The sequence below is a fragment of the Pararge aegeria genome, chromosome 23 (assembly GCF_905163445.1).
Source record: "Pararge aegeria chromosome 23, ilParAegt1.1, whole genome shotgun sequence".
NCBI lineage: Eukaryota > Metazoa > Arthropoda > Insecta > Lepidoptera > Nymphalidae > Pararge > Pararge aegeria.
In genome coordinates, this window is record NC_053202.1 from 3,780,531 (window position 1) to 3,798,207 (window position 17,677).

Genomic DNA, 17,677 nt, shown 5'->3' on the forward strand with positions numbered 1-17,677 from the left:
AATTTTAAATTCAAAATTCATTTATTTCGAGTCGATCAACTTGCCATAACTTTTGAAACGTCAAACCCTCTGTTGTATTAGATTCTCCCTACGTGTCAATAATAACGACTTTTTGTTCACATGAAGCTATAATTTGTATTGTACGCAGTAATTAGCACGTATCGTTAATGAATGGACACACATTTACGTTGCTGTTCAGGTGTGAAACTATAGTTTTTGTAAAGTAGCTAATTGCTCTCGTCACGAGTTTTGGAAATACATATACTAAATGCTACTCGTATATTATGTCTGGCAGCGGCATGCATACATACGGGAAGGATGATATAAAATGAAATAAATCTTCAGTACGAGTTATTAAAAACTTAGGGATAGGTATTGAAAGAGTCTACCTTTTTCTTTTATAGCTCTTACTGATGATTTTCTCCATTTTATATAATCTGCATACTCTGTGCATACCCTCTATGCACGCCACAGATGTCAGGTGGGAAGCTTCGGCAGCTTCGTTGCTAGTTTTCACCGTACCAACCAACCAACCAACCAACTTGCCGCTAATCAATTCCGCTCCGGTACGATGTCGCCTAGAAACCGATTGCGAGTAAAGATTAAAATAACTGCCAGACCCCTAACAGACTAGCCCGTTGCCTTCTCAGACTGAATCATTAGGTATCGTCAATTACCATCAGGTGGGATTGCAGTCAAGTAGTGACCTGTAGTGGAATGGCGACCAAATCGTCGTAAACGCAGCCGATTAACGTCCAACCGCTCGGCAGAGGCGTCCTCTTTCATCTTAGATTTTAGAGCCGCCCACCACGCTGCTCCTATGCGGGTTGGCAGGCTTAAATCTGTCTGTTTATTTTTTATCTTATTTTTCTGATTACCGGGGCCATTTGGGAATTTATTATTTCCGAATTTTCTCTAGTATGGTCTAGTGGAGGGCTCTGGCCGTGGCTAGTTACCACCCTACCGACAAAGACGTGCCGCTAAGCGATTTAGCGTTCCGGTATGATGTTGCGCAGAAACCGATTAAGTTAGTAAAGATTAAGTGTACCTATGGGTTAAATAACTGCCATACTTCCTACAGGTTACTAGTTAGCCCACTACCAACTTAGACTGCAGTGTCACTTACCACCAGGTGAGATAGCAGTCGAGGGCTAACTTGTATTGTAATAAAAAAATAATATACCCACGGACGCTGTAGCAAGCCTTATGGTGATTATCAAACATAAATAGTCCAAAAAAAACCTAAGATACAGCTTGACCTGAATGCACTATTCAATTATAAAAAAAACGTTCTACACCCATTAAAAATAACTAGTCAATAAACAAAGTTAATCCAGGTAGATTTCAAGTAGTTTTCACAATCCCAGGCAAGAGTTAAAATGTCGAGTTTGTTTCTATAACGCAACATGTATTAAAAGTTTATGACGAAACTGTAATAGTAGGAATATAGCACCTTTGGTATAAAGACCTCGAAATCTTGGGAAATACGTGAAATGAAGTAAATTAGTGGGCACCTACCTTGTTTATCATTAAGTTGATCAACGGTTGAAAGTTAAAAAAAAGGAAATTAAACTCTATTTAACAGTACTAAGGTTGTATTTGAAATGGAAAGGTGTGAAGGCAAGCAGGCTTTAGTCGCAGACGCTTCGCAAGACCCCAAGTTCAGTGTTAGCGTGCGACGTGCGCGCGCAAGTCGGTCATATTTGTTACGTTCGATTTTTAAATTTCGCGCTGTGCAGTGTTCGTGTTTGTTTCGATTAAAATAAAACAGAAAAAAAATTGTTTATGGTTTAAAAAGAAATTTAGTGTACTTTTTTAACTGCCGACTTATATAAGGTAATTGTTTTTTTTTTTGTTAAACGAAGGTTTTTAATATGTCGTATTTGGAGTCATAATTAATTTTTGTAGGTTCCTATTAGATATGTCTGCTTGTTTTTCTAGATTTATTCAAGGTGAATTTGAGAATTTAAGTAAGAAGTTGTTATTAGAGCGTTGATTCATGTAATTTTTATTGTGAAATGGCTCTGCGTGCAACGTTGAGGCTAGAAAGACCTTCAGCGTCATCGGAAGATTACTTTTTGTTCTATGAAGTTGCATTAAGTTGCTAAAATTACTTAGGAAAAAATGTACCTATGTTTGTAACTAAACCACTTCAAAATCGTAAAAACCGCCACGCTGTTCCAATGTGTGTTTGCGAGCTTTTACGATTATGATAACAAGTAAGTTATAGTAAAAATCTAATATGTAACAATTTAAGATCCGACCCAGTAACCGAACCTTCGTGATTCGTATTCGACCATGCTAACCACTAAACCAACGAGGCAGGTACAAATTAATAAAATATAACTTAATAACGAAATCAACATAATTACCAACCAGTAGGCAGTAACACCCAACTACAGGGCACAGGTCCCCTCTCAGAATGTCTCCTCTTCTCAGTAGTTTAGTCCACCACGCTGGCCAAGTATGGTATGGTGGGCTTCACACTTCCGTGAGAGCATTGTGATAATTAATTTCTAAAATTAAAAACATAAGTTAAGAGATACTTACAGGGGATTGAACTTGCTTCCACCAAAGAAAGGCCTAGGTGCTAATCACAATGTTATCATAGCTCTAAAATAAAAAAAAAAAAAAAAAAAAAATTCGTCACAATAGATCGTAGCCGGTCGACGTGACACCAAGGACCAGGCGAACCTGAGCCGCAAGCAGATGAAGAACATAAAAAAAAAAATAATGTCTCTGATTACTGATTAAGTAAACTGGCTCATATTAAAGCTTCATATACCGACGCCTTATCGACTTGTCAATTTAATTAAGGATTAGTGAGCACCGATCAACAGTACAATTAAATTGGCACAATTAATATTTGCTTCGTCAAACCAAACTTTGATTACGATCAGTCAACTAGAAACCAAGGTATCATTTCACTCGATTATCGATTGGCTGATTGAAGAAACTAATAAATTGTGTTTATATTCTCAAAGGCCTTTGTAGTATATCAATCCGCAATTAGCCTGTGTGGTGGATTACGGCTTAAATCTTTGATAGAAGCAGGCGTTATTTCGCGAAATCCCGTGATATATTATGATAATAAAGCTTTATTTGCTATATTCCGCGAAAAGCTGTTATTTATAATTTCTTCAATCTTTATACCCCTCGCGAAACAGATCGTCAGCATGGACTAATTGTTAAATGATAAACCATTGTGAAGTAAACATCTCCTGAGGATAACGTGCGTAAAGAGTACATTCCGAACATCTGTTTGGTGATGAGTATAAAGATTGAAGAAATTATAAATTACACCATACAGATTCCCCTGCTTTTCGCGGAGTATAGCAAATTTAGCTTAATTTTCATAATACGTTTTAAAACCTTTTTAAGAGGAGACCTTTGCCTTCTTTTGGGCCTTTATTTTGGGAGAAGACCATTGTCTTGTCTCTGGCCGGCAGTGATAATGATTGTCTTTGCATATTCAGCTTTAGTCACGGAGTGTACAACGCCAATTTTCTATTCTAATATTGACGATCTCAAGTTTGTATTAAACATTAGCTTATAAAACGCCTATTTTTTTTTACGTCAATACACACATCGCCTTCTAGCTCCAAAGTAAGTGTAGCTTGTGTCATGGGTACTAAGGTGACTGATGAATATTTTCATGAAAAATATACATAAATACTTATAGTATACATATAAACACGACAGACACTGAAAAACATACATGTTAATTACACAAACGTTTTCCAGGCTCGTTGCCCACGTAGTGTTTTATGAAAAATACCGCAAGGAGTATGTAATCTAGGCTTTTTATCATAACTGGTAAAGAATAAACCGATTTTGACCAAACTTCTCATTTACGTACTCGTATCTAAGTCAAGTTTTTCAAGTAGCATAGTTTTTTATATTGTGTAAATGGGGATTATTAAGTATAAATAAAGCAGCGGTGTATACAGAGTTTTATCTTTTTTTCTGAAAGACTTAAAAAAACAACTTATTGAATTTTTTTTGGTATTTAGGTGTGTGAACGATTTATTAAATAACGCAGGCATCTTCCTTCCTTGTCCACCGTTGGACATTGATCTTTTGTAGGCAGTTAAAAGTCTACGGTCTTATGCTGCTTGCGACTACCGCTCTGCTTTGTTGTCGACTGCCCATCTAGTCGGGGATCGACTGCTCTGAATTTACCTCTCGCTAGCTTAGAGTCATATGAACAAAAACCTTTATCTGTTATTCAATATACCCTGACTCACCGCGTCGCATCACCCGCCCGCGTGTGACTTCGTTTGCTCGGGTCGGCTCGGCTCTTAAGGGGTCAGCGTAATGTTAAATAAACTATAACCTTCCTCAACAATTAATCCTTCATATCCAACAATCTTTTTCAAAGACGTCCAGATGTTACGCGTTCGAGATTTTTTTTTTAATAAAGTTTTTTGGCTTTAAAAGAAAAAAAACTAAGCCAAAAAAAATCAATTCTTCTATTTGGCTTTATTAGTAGTAGGTATGTAGACGAATATAAATAGATTGTTATTTTTTAAATCGATGTAAATAGCGTAAAAAGGATTTTGCGAATACGCTAGGTTACTTTAAAACCGGTAAACGGAAATTCTCGGTACAAAGTCTCGGTTAATAATGTAATACGATTCACGCTTTAGCAACCTGCGATGTTGTTATGAAATATCTTTGAGTCGGCCGATGTCGGCCTTGCCCGAATTAACGCAGAACTTTGGTTAACCAAAACATGTACCTATCTGTCCACTCGCTCACAGGTCAGTCACGCATGCGTGATGATAGTAATAAAGATACGTTTTATGTCGTCTGTCAGTATCGTTGGTGGTCGACCAACGCTGCGTTTACCTGGCGGGGTCGCCATTACAACGCCTTGGGGACTCCCACGTCCATCGGTTCTCAGAGCTATATGCCCTGCCCATTGCCACTTCAGCTTTGCGACTCGTTGAGCCCTGTTGGTAACTCTAGTTCTTCTATATATCTCCTTTGCACAGAGCTAGCACGGGCAGGAGATAAAAATTATATCCCCCGATTATATCTCCTGACAAGGGATAAAACTAACGTGTCAACCTCCAAGCACGGGAATAGAGAATAGGAGAAATTTACCCCCGTTTATTATTACACATACATTATTTGGATATTATTTCCACTTGTGCGCCAGTGCTCTCAGAGTTGATAAAACTGTGGGAGAAGATAAGTTTTTATTCTTTCCCCGGGGATATAATTGTCTACTGCCTATGCTAGACGTGCATATTGGATTACGTAGAGATAATCCAAACATAGCTCTTTCTATCGCCCGCTGAGTGACTCAGAGCCATAGTAACTATGGGCCTCATAAGTAGATTGTATTAATACATAATTAAATATACCAATATTCCGATATTGATGTTAATGATTGATAATGACGGAGTTAATATTAAATAATTATCCGATTTGATCACCTTCTGCTTTTTGAAGGAAGTCGGTTAAACAGATAAACTCTTCTGAACCGTCATATTTTTTGTGATATTATAAGCTATTAAAGTCTCACTGATGAATGGACAACTAAAATAAACGGCCTGTGGAATGTATATAAATATTCAAAACCTCTTAAAACCGGCAAACATGCATGCGAACGAAGAATTAAAAAAGCTTGTTTCAAATTAGAATCACTTTAACAGCAAAAATGCTGTTTTGGTTCGCACAAAGTCCCTTTTACCGGATTCGTGTATAAAATATGTGATTTTAAAATCACGCGTTGTTTGTCGGGATATTCCCAACAAACAAACAGTTATATTTTTTTTGGAAACGTATGTTTTCGTTTCGTTTATTTTATTATTAACGGATTCGAAATTCGAAATCGATTATATCTTTTTTTGTTTCAGGCAGTTATATTGTCTAATGTGTATTATGTTTGCTTCTTATTTATTTATTTATTTAAATCCTTAGTATACTTCCAGCTAGCCAAAACATATACTAAGTCTGTTACAGATGTACATTACAGAAAATATTAGCTAATTTTTATGAATATAATATTTTATGAACTTAGCTAAACTTTTATTAAATATGCCAATTTGTTGGTGCTGAGAAATCAATTTTTTAAAAAACGAGAGTGCGCGAAATATTGGAGTATTTCGAGCATAATGCGTACGTAATGAATCGAGTGAAAATAGTGGTAATCTTCCCCTGCCAGTTGGGTTAAGTAGATAAAGTTGTATAGGTTTAATCCGCTCGTTGATTTACCTTTGCCTTTTCCCTACCGGAAAGAATAAAGAAAAAATAATAGAAAGGTACCCCACTCTTTGACAATTGTTGTTGTTCTCATTTACAGGTTCAGTTAAATTGAAACGTCTGGTTAAATCAAATTAATTGCAAATGGATTATATCATAATAGATAAAATGGGTTCCCGGAAACAGACTATTTAATTATTATGACTGTTAAGAAATAAATTTGGACTAATCGTTCACTTCATTAATTAATTACACAAGGCAATATAACCTGTACCTGTAACCATGTACTCGTATACTTAGGCCACCACTAATAAAAAAAAAACCTTTGTTTTACTTAATATTTGACGTCGAGCGATTTATTCCAATAGGAGTGTAATAAAAGGGTTGAAATTTCACAGCGAGGTAACTGGATCAAGTCGAGAAACTGTTTTAAATCTTAGACACCGCATTGGGCACCTCGGGCTTCCCGGGTAAGAATCCCGGGTCGGGGAAAAAAATCTTTAGGTATTGTGAGTTTTATGTTAAAGTACGAGTATTTACAGCACCAGGCCGAAGTTAGGAAATTGGCGGTGCTAACCCCCGTGCCTTAGAGAGCAAGTTAAGCCATCGGTCCCGGTTTATAATAGTCGTTGAAGCCCACCAAGCCACATTGGAGCAGCGCGGTAGGTCTATGCTTTAAAAATGTCTCTTCTATGAGAGCGAGGCCTGAGCCCAGCCGTATGATGTTACTAGGTTAAAAATATTTTCCTTCGTCCGTAGACGGGTTACAGTTTTTTTTATCTGTCTCTTATTTATATTTTTTTATATTTCCCAGTGCATAATGTTGCGACTCGCGAGACGTAATCAGTATTTTATTGCTACATGTTGGTCTGTACTTTGTTGTAACAATTTTTCCACTGATGATCAATTGTGTATGTATGCGAACGTCATTCTTTATATTATGTATCTACCTACGCTTTTAGGGTTCTGTAACCAGAAGCAAACCAACACACAGTTACTAATGCCCGTTTTCACTAAACCTAGGAAACGCTTAAATCTAATGATTTAGGTGATGCGTAGTGAATCAATCGTTTCACCAATTTTTTTTAAAAAGGAATTTTTATTTTTATCCTCTTTCAAATGTCAGTTTACGAGTCCCTAAACTTTACGAGCCGCCGAAACTGTGTCATAACTGTAGACGGCGCCTAACGTTGGACATCACATGAGAGTTCATGTGATGTCCAACGAGAGGTATCCGATTAAGGCGATTCCTAGTTTTAGTGGAAACGGGAATCAATCTCGTAAGGTTACTGTGGGAGAGATTTGTTTGTGTTTTCACAGAGCAAACCATCATCATGTTTTTGCCCGTTTATAATTTCCACGCGTACGTAGTTGCGGGAAAGAACTAGTAATAAGTACATAAACGTATCAACAGCAGGCCTTCGAATTTTTAGTCTCCTTGAGGCTAATCTTCACATTTATTTTGTAAGTCTCGTAACAAAGAGCAAAAGAAGTGAAAATTTTCCGTTCCTTTTAATATTCCCTTGAACATAATTGATACCGATAAAGGCGGGGAAATCCTCATAAAAGCTTTCTTTGTTTTATTCCGCGTTAAATTACGTCCATTTGGACGTCATCGAACCAGTTACGACCTCTTGTGGACTTCGTAGATCACTATAGAACCTTTTATTACGAGCAAGTTAATTTAAACTATTATTACTAGACATCAAGTTTATTGTAGCTTACATAACAACTACAGTAATATTCCATTTTCAAAACAGGTTTTTTTTTTTGTATTTATCGTTGTAGTATCAGAATAAGCTGTCAAAACTCAAACAGTATTTTTTATTTTAACTTCGTTGAGTTCTTTTTATGTAGTTTTTTTACGTACAATTTATTGCATATTTTTTCGTCGACTAAATCTGAATGGTTATTTATAGTTTTTCCTTTAAATAGTGTATTAAAAATAAATGTTATATTATTAAATACATCGTTGGTCTAGTGGTTTGGATGTTTTACAACGGATCGATTTTAAACATCTGATTAAGGATAGTGCGGGCTTGACCGTGTAACATGAAAGATGTGTCGGGAGCCTGGATTCTAATAACCTGACAAGATCCCGTGGCCACCAGTCAGTTTTATTCACTCTGCCAGAAGAGTCTGTACTTCGCAAGTTGAGAGATCTCAGGTGTCGGGCTTCAAGACTTCATTCAAATAACCTGACTTGAACCGGTTATCATCAGACAGTTTTATTAACTCTTCCAGGAGAATGTAGACTTAAAATGTAGAAGCACTGGCATTCCTGATCACCTGAGTTAGTTTTAATCGCTCGTCCAGAAATGTATGCAACTGACTTAACTTCTTTAAAACTTGGTTAGACCTTTAAAGTACTTTTTTTTTCATTGCAAATAATACAATAGGTAGGCAGGTATCATCATCATCATATCAACCCATTGCCGGCCCACTACAGGGCACGGGTCTCCCCCCCACAATAGGAAGGCCGTAGTCCACCACCCTGGCCCAGTGCGTGTCTGTGGACTCTACACACCTTTGAGCACATTATGTAGAACTCTCAGGCATGCAGGTTTCCTCACGATGTTTTCCTTCACCGTTGAAGCAAGTGATATTTTAATAACCTAAGGCAGGTATATTGGTAGCATAATCAGGACGGTTCGGAAATTTGGCGGGCATTGACCGTATGCTAATAATAAAAGATCGTCGGCCATCTTTGACCTTTAGTTTAGAGTTAATATTCATAAGTTGGGTAGTTATAGTAGAGGTTTTTGTTATAGAGCACGTCCGGGTAAGTACTATCGCCATGCTTATTTCTGCCGCTTAGCGGCAGTGATAAAGGCACTTGAGGCTTAACACCTATGGCTCAAATTGATGGACAGAGGGCGGCGTGTTGCACACCCTGTGAAGTGTTGCTTTTTGTATAGACGATGGTTTGCACTCATCTGCTTGGTCCTTCGCTTGTTTCCATAAAACATGACGTCAGTGTATAAAACCCAAGCATTAAGCATGCCAGTTTTCACAAAACTCGTAGAGTTGTCAATGGATTGACTTGAAATTTTTATTGCACTGCATTTAAAATTTGTTTTATGGGTCAAATTTAGCTCCCATATACTTAACAATTTTTTTTTATCTTATTTATGTTTACAGACGAGCGCTTGACTGCAATCACATCTAATGGTAAGCGATGATGCAGCCTAAGGTGGAGCGCGCTTGCCTAGAAGATGCCTATTCACTCTTGATTTGAAGGTACACATATTGTAGGTACTGGTCATAATGGAAGCTGGTAGGGCATTCCAGATCCTAGCGGTGTCAATCGATCAAGTATTAACAGCTTGTAATGTCATAAATCAAGCGGTGATAGCGCATTGGTTGGAGAAGGAGAGGTAGGAGCTCGACTTCATTTTCGGGGTTCGAATCTCCTGACTTTTAAGTTATGCGCGTTCTAAGTAATTAGAATATCACTTGTTTCAACGGTGAAGAAAAACATCGTGAGGAAACCTGCATGCCTGAGAGTTCTACATAATGTTCTCAAAGGTGTGTGGAGACCAACAATCCGCACTGGGCCAGCGTGGTGGACTACGGCCTTAACCACTTCTCATCGTAGGAGGAGACCCGCGCTCTGTAGTGATGATTGTAATAAAAAAAAAAAGCCTGTGATCAAAATTATAAAATCCCAAATCGCCGCTGCCGTTGATCGAACTACGAGTAAGTCCCAAGGACCTAACTATGCATACAATTTGTAATCATTTATAATGGTTTCCACAGTTTTTGCTCAGCTTCGTCAGCGATCCGTGCGTCGTGATAATATGTAAGTTATGTGACGTCACGAAATTAAGTATATTGACATTTAACTCAGTCCGACGCGGACATGAGCGGCAAAAATATGCAAAGAAAAATTTCCGTAGAGACTAATCATTCGAACGAAATGTACAGTGAAAGGCTATTTAAATTAGTATTCATTATACACTTTAATTTAAAAGTCGTTTATAGGTTTCCGTTATCAAAATGGGGAGGGTTTTCCCGTCTATCACAACATCACGTTTCGGTAATACCGATTCACATGGATCGATTTTAATTGATCAACCTCTAAATCGCTTAAGATTTGAACCGTATGAACAGTCTTTAAATCAAATTGTGGCAACAAGAATCGATTCAATTAAAGTTCAACCTTTCAAATGTTGTTAATTCGAGTCGCCAGTTAGTCTACAATTTACTGCTTTTAAGGTGAATTAAAGCGTAGCAGCTGCCCAAAGTTATGAAAAAAAAAACCAATTTAACATTTCTTGGTAGCAGCCATCTTGGATTAGAATACAGAATTCTTATAGTCAAGAGGTTTCATTTGATATCCATATTGAGGGAGTTGTGAACAAATATGTAAACCGCCATTTTGTGATGGCGGTAATCTTGGACCGATTTTCATCAAACATAGCTACGAACACGCCTAATTTACCTATCAAACAAAAGAAACTAAATCAAAATCGGTTTACCTATGCGGGAAATACGATGAAAAATCGACACGTCAAACTTATAACATCCATCGTTTTTGCGGGGGATGAAAGGGATAATACGTAGTAATTAGAAACATTTTTTTTTGCTTTTTGTGTTTAGTAATTTTTTTTATAAAGTAATTTTTAATTCGTAAAATAAACGGTTCTCGCAGGATTTTAAGAACACCGAAACAATTTTTACGCTGTGCAAAAGCTAGTTTTCAGATAAGTATTTGAGATGATATTAGACCCCGGATAGTACTTAGTGGTAACTTACAATCACGATTACTTTATATTTGTAAAACTCATCTACTGCTATTATGTAAGGCTCAACTCGTTATACTGTTTAGTGAGCGTAGTGTACCAAATTCACGAAGTAAGCAATTCATTTTCCTGCTTTGTGGGGAAATATTATTCGTCTAGTCATAAAGGTTGGGAAACGCATCTTCTGCGGAAATAGACACTATTGGCACAGATATTTCCATTCACGGTCTCCATTCACAGGCAATCAGTTGCAGCGATAGATTGCACGAGGATAGCAGCGATCCATCTTTTTAGCCTTCGACATAGTCGGAGACTGTGAGGTCGGTACGATGACTTGGTATTGCAAATCCTTACTTAATATTATAAATGCGAAAGTGTGTTTGTTTGTCCTTCCTTCACGCCCTAACTGAACGCAACCAATGAAATTGATTTTTAGCAAGTTAATTGAAAAGACGCAAAGTAGCTTAAGCTACTTCTTATGTCAAAAAAGGAAACGGTTCCCACAGGTTCTGTAAGAACGTAATAAACACGGACGAAGACAACAGGCAACAGTTAGTAGTAATATATATTCTACCCTCACAGAAATGACCATTCAAGTTCCCCATTCACATGTCGTTGCAGCGATCAATTGCACGCAGACTGCAGCAATCCATCGCCTCAATTTTTTTTTTGTGTTCCTTCCTTTTTCCCTCCGACATGGTCGGACGCTGTTTTAGGTCGGCACTATGATTGGCTTGTTTGCCTTTTTATTGCAAATATTCAAAACACTAGCTGTTGTCCTGTTCTCCGTTATATTCCCTTAGTCGCCTCGTACGACACCCGCGGGAACAGGAGGGGTGGTGAGAACTGCATTCTGATCTGCTTTCACCATACGGCACTCGGTTTAAGATACCGCGCTCATAATACGTGAAAACTTCAATAGCGCGATGTAGATTTTTGTGACGCTATCTAGTTTTTTTTAACGTGGAGACATACTCGAGGTATATGCAGTGGGATGCATAGAGGGTATGCACAGGATATGCAGATGATACCAAATAAAGAAAATCTCCAGTACGAGTTATAAAAACTTAAGGGTAGGCTTTTTATAACTCTTACAATGCCTATCTTTAAGTTTTTTTTTACTCTTACTACAGATTTATTTAATTCACTTAACCGTCAGAGAACTCAACACACCTTTGTAAAGTTTCCTTTGTTAACGTGCACTATATATTATCTCGATGATTGAATCAATGTTTGGGAAAACACTGGTCCCTAAGATACGGGATTTCCTAGTTTAGGGATCAGGATTCCAAAGATGTTTCAGGATTCCAGGATTTCTATTTTATATCATGTGCATACCCTGTGCATACCCTCTATGCACACTACTGGTTATATGAACATACACAATATGCAATCCGTCGATGTAGCACGCGACGGGTTGCCGAGCGACAGATTGCCTCACGCGATTGTATCATGCAATTCACCTTTTTATTTTCGCGTTTAATTCTTTTGTATTTGTGCTTGTTTTTGCAACCATTTTTTTTTACTTCATATGGTATGTTATAACAGTTTCTTGTTAGAGTATGTACTACTACTACTACAGTACTACTGTAATTACTATCTATCTTATGAATAGTTATTACTTATCGTATTCACGTAATAAAGCGTTGATTACCTGCGCTATTTAATTATGATAACTTCATGTCCTACGGCTGGCCAAAGACATTTTGCAACATGGGTGAGATATAGAGATGTTGTGCTAACACCCACCACGATGCCCCAATAGGGTATAACGATTACACGTGATTTAGTATAATAATTTTATTTAATGGAATAAAACATCATAATAGGTAATTAATAATGTACAATTAATAATGTACAACTGCTGGACCGTAGTCCAACTCCCTAGTAAGAGCAATTATTATCACATAGTTTTTGATAATACAACTTTGGAGTGCGGTTGAAATGTCGCTATTTTTCTATTTCCTGGTAGAAAATCCCAATTTGTAACAATTTTTGATTCAGCAGTAAATACAAAAACTCGTGACTCCATAGTTTACTAACTTGACGTCTGATGTCCATTGCTGGACTGTGTCGCACTGGTTTACTGTCAATAATTTACTTTTAAATGCAAAAAAACAAAGTGTGTGGAATTTATGTTCCTAGGCTCCGCTTTCATCTCTCACAAGATAGAAAAATGAATTTTAAAATGTAAAATGTAAATTGTTGATATTGGAAAAGAGCAACTGCTGAGTTTCTTGCCGGGTTCTTCTCGGTAGAGACTGCATTCACTACACACAGACAGACTTGACGTTTCAAAAGTGCTTATATTAGGCCTACTTGAAATAAATGAATTTTTTGAATTTTGAACTTTGGACTAAAAGCGTCTCCTATCGGGAGGGTTTTCCAATAATCGCCACGCTGGCCAATTTGCAGTGCATGGTAGTAGTAGCATAGAGGACGCTGCTACCCGATCTCCGTTGTATTCCCTATTTTTTCTTATACTTGGTATGTTTGCGCTTGACAAATATCATGCCTGATGTAAACCAATGATGCGGTCTAAGTTGGGTTTGGTCACTCTTGCTTTGAATGCATTCAAGTTTTATGAATAAGGAAACACCGAAGCCGGAAGAGCGTTCCAAACCTTAGTCACCCCGTACGACACCGGCGCGAAGTTTAATAAATAAATAATAATAAATAAATATACTACGACAATACATAAACCGCCAGATAGTCCCCAAAGTAAGCGTAGCTTGTGCTATGGGTACTAAGATAACTGATGAATAATTTTATGAACAATATACAAAAATAATTATAATATACAAACACCAAGACACTGAAAAACATTCATGTTCATCTCAAAAACATTTTCCAGTTATGGGAATCGAACCCACGGGCTTGGACAAAGAAAGCAGGGTCGCTGCCCACTGCGCCAATCGGCCGTCTAAAAGAGTATCGATGGTGACAACTGTATTCTGAGATGCCGTCATTGCACAGCATGATATTCTAATATACATTACTAATTGATGACAGTCGTGTCATGAAGTTCCGATTTATATTACTGTCACGTGCGAAATAAACGTAGAGAGGTCAAATCTGAGGGCACATACGGATCGTTAGTACTATATCATGTATTGTGCGTTGTGTATGCCGCACAAAAAGATTCGCTGAAGGTTAATTTATACGTCTGCAATTACATGTGAAGGTGTGCGTTTTAAATAATTTATTTATCGCAATGAATTTATCTCTTGAGCACATGTAATAAAGGAATCCTCTTCGCAATAATATTAATATTATAAATGCGAAAGTGTATTTTTTCTAACTAAGCGAACAATAAACTTGGCATATGTTAGTTGAAAGGACGGAGAGTTACATAAGCTAGGTAACTTTTAGTCCCGGAATAACATCAACGACGTTATAATTTACGCACGAAATATGAAACTCCTTTACTTCGTCTCTGAAATGATAAATAATGCTCGTAATAAATGGTTATCCCAAGAAAACACACGTTCCCCACGGGATTTGTAGAAAAACCTTAATAAACGCAGACAAAGAACGTGGGCAACCGTTAGTTCTTAATTATTAAAAGCGGTGATAGATAGTGGGTAAGGAATCGATTTTTGGAGGACAGAGTTCGGCAAGTACCTCTTACTTTTCGAAGCAGTTAAAATATCAATTGCTTTAACTTTGATGGAAAACATCGTGAGGAATCCTACACGCCTGAGTCTTCTCCATAATGTTCTCAAGAGCATGTGATCTACCCATTGGCGTGCATAGGGTTTTTGAGCAGGGTATGCATAAAGCAGGTACATGGCATAAAATTGAAAAATTCCCCTCCAATACGAGTGATATAAAATAATTTGGGTATGCATTGCTTTTGTGCATGTATGAAGTGCACGCCACTGGATCTACCAATCTTCTACCAATTCGCACTGAGCCAGCGTGCGTCATTCTGAGAACCATAGGGCATGAGTCTCCTCCCACAACGAGAAGGGGCTAAAGCCACACTCTGGCCCATTGGACCAAATCCAATGTTAAAATAAAATATGTCATATAGGTATCTTATTTACCCACGTGGCGTATTATCAGTGGAAACTGGCATTCGCAACTAAAATGAATAGTCTGCGAACCGACATAAAACTTGTTACTTTGCAATGCAAATTATCGAAGGACTATTTGCTTAACACAAAGCGGAAGTAACTATGAACAAACAATTTATTAAAATTAGAATTAATAGTTGTTTTATTTTTCCTCCAATGCAACATTATGCAACTTATTTCCTAGAGCATGCGATCTGAATATGCGCATTGGTAGAGGTACAGATTAGTAGAATTACAGATAAGTAGAAGAGATAACTTTATTTTTAGTAATTTGATGGAATCATAGGCTTAAAAATGATATATTAAACATTATTTTGTATGGTTAATAAAATAGATAATTTAATAGTTATTTATGCAACTTTTGTGCAATAAGGGTTATTAAAACACGAATGTATTAAAATTCAAATTAAAAAATTCTGTATTCATGTTGGTCACACTATCACAGTCACTTATGAAGCGTTCATACATACCTGTATGTTTACATAATTGTAAGGGGTGATAACTTCGTTCGCCAACTTAAACCTAAAGCTACGAGGTTCCAAACGCGCCCGGTGCCCACAACTTACTTAGCCGGGTTTTTTTTTTGTTTTCACCATCTTAGAGTAAACTTAGAGTAAACTAATATTAAGCTAATTATTAAGTATATGTTAGAGCAATTCACAAGCTTTTTTGTCATTTAAGGTAATCCTTAACATTAAAATAGGAGTTTTCTGTAAGCTTACGTTTTAATTAAACTTTGAACTTATTGAGAGACAATTTAAGGATTTAATGTGGTATTTTTTGTTTACTATAAAATAAATAACTAGTTTTATGCAGCCTAGTAAACCGCAATACAAGTTGTGTATTATACATTCTTTATTCGAATAACATAAAATTAATTATGATTCATTTATTTATTTGGAACGTGTATACAACCTATCTTAATATATGGATACATTTAACAATTGTTTTATTATGTTGTACACTCCACTTAAAACAAAAGACACTCTTTGTTTACAACAAAATTTGTGATATTTAGCCGCTAAACAAAAGAAAAAAAAATTAAAAAAAAATTTAATACATAACAAAGAAAAAGAAAATAAGTAAAAAAAAATTTTTTTAAAGCACGGGGCGATGATGTCTTTAATAAAGTATAATAACCGTAATAATTCATACAATAATGGAAGTTTTTGCAGCGACGAGATCTGTCAGGCGTCAGCGACCGTATGTGCTAGCCATTTATGTCGCAATTCGAAAACGGATTTCCACTATTTTTAAGCAATACCTACACAATTATTATCTCGTTACAACATGCAGTCGTTAAACGAGCGTCAAGAAACATTGGTCAGTCATTATGAGTCAGCATGTCTGCCGATCGTCTTGAGATCATGGAGTTGTTTTAATACGCGATAGAACAGTATCGTTTTATCATCATTGTTGACGACCTCCGTGGCGCAGCGGTGAGAGCTGGGCTTTTGAGTTGGAGGTCCCAGGTTCAATCCCCGCAAGTGCAATTTGAATTTTCTCTGATCTGGTCTGGTGGCTCAGTCCATGGCTAGTTACCATTTACCACGAAGACGCACCGCTAAGCGATTAAGCGTTAATTATTTACTATTCTACTACAAGTTAGCCCTTGACTGCAATCTCACCTGGTAGTATGTGAACTCGAACCAGAACACTAGATCGTTGCTAGTGGCAACCTTTCAATACCTGACTATACCAATAATAAAAGGTACGTATTCTCGGTAATAAACAATAACTTGTTTGTAAATACTTTAAAGCCTCTTAAAGGTTAGGGTCGAGACAGAACTTTTTTCATCGAGAATTTCACTAAACCTTGATCGATGTGCGACGTCCTTTAACTTCCTTATTGGATAAAAATAAATGCTTTATTCTTAGGCACACAAAACTTAAAATATTATTTACGAATAAGTACATGTTCGTATATTTTTCTTTCCGATTTATTTATTATTAAATTCTTTACCTAAAAATGTTAGTATACAGCAATAACAACAGTTCATTTTTACACGCTTATTGTTAGTATACAGCAATAATAAATATGTTCATTTTTATTAGCTTCACCTGTATGTTTGTAACAGACTCCTTTGGTCTTGATTTTGACCCTCTTCGAACAGTCTGATTTCGTTTAAACTTTGAACAATATACTAATTTGATTCCATTTTACAATTTTCAAAATTAGATTTTTGTTAATTTATAAAATTTTCATCTATAGTCCATAAGACAGGAATAATGATTTCGCTAATATGAAGAAATTTGATGGTGAATGGGTTACCGATTAATTTTGAACTAATAAATAAAATAGTTTAATAAAACACGCTTTTATAAATAATCTATAAAATAATGTATAGAAACTATGGTTTTTTATACGAAGCGTGATTTTTAGTTATTTTGAACTATTCGTTTATTTTTTTATTAATACTATGAACACCTTGGAAGAAATATCAAATAAAATGTGTAGGTATATAAATTTCGGATCTGACAGGAGTTGAAACCGTATTTCTCCGGCAAATGCTTTGCTAGCCAAACCACTTCTCATTACTCATACCACCGATGCCGAAACTATCAAATTATGCATTTTCATAAGTCGAGTCGGTTTAAGGCTGCTAAAAATTTTAGTAATAAACCAGTCTCATATCTCCA

At 36.6% G+C, this 17,677-nt stretch overlaps 1 protein-coding gene across 1 annotated transcript in view; it reads left to right on the forward strand.

The window, feature by feature from the left end:
- The first annotated feature begins 1,579 nt into the window (after nucleotides 1–1,579).
- Nucleotides 1,580–17,677, forward strand: part of LOC120634225 (ABC transporter G family member 20) — a 66,958-nt gene continuing 50,860 nt past the window's right edge. The window contains exon 1 of the mRNA XM_039904696.1: nucleotides 1,580–1,836. The gene's annotated coding sequence lies outside the window, so the exon portion shown is untranslated. The remainder of the gene's footprint in view (nucleotides 1,837–17,677) is intronic.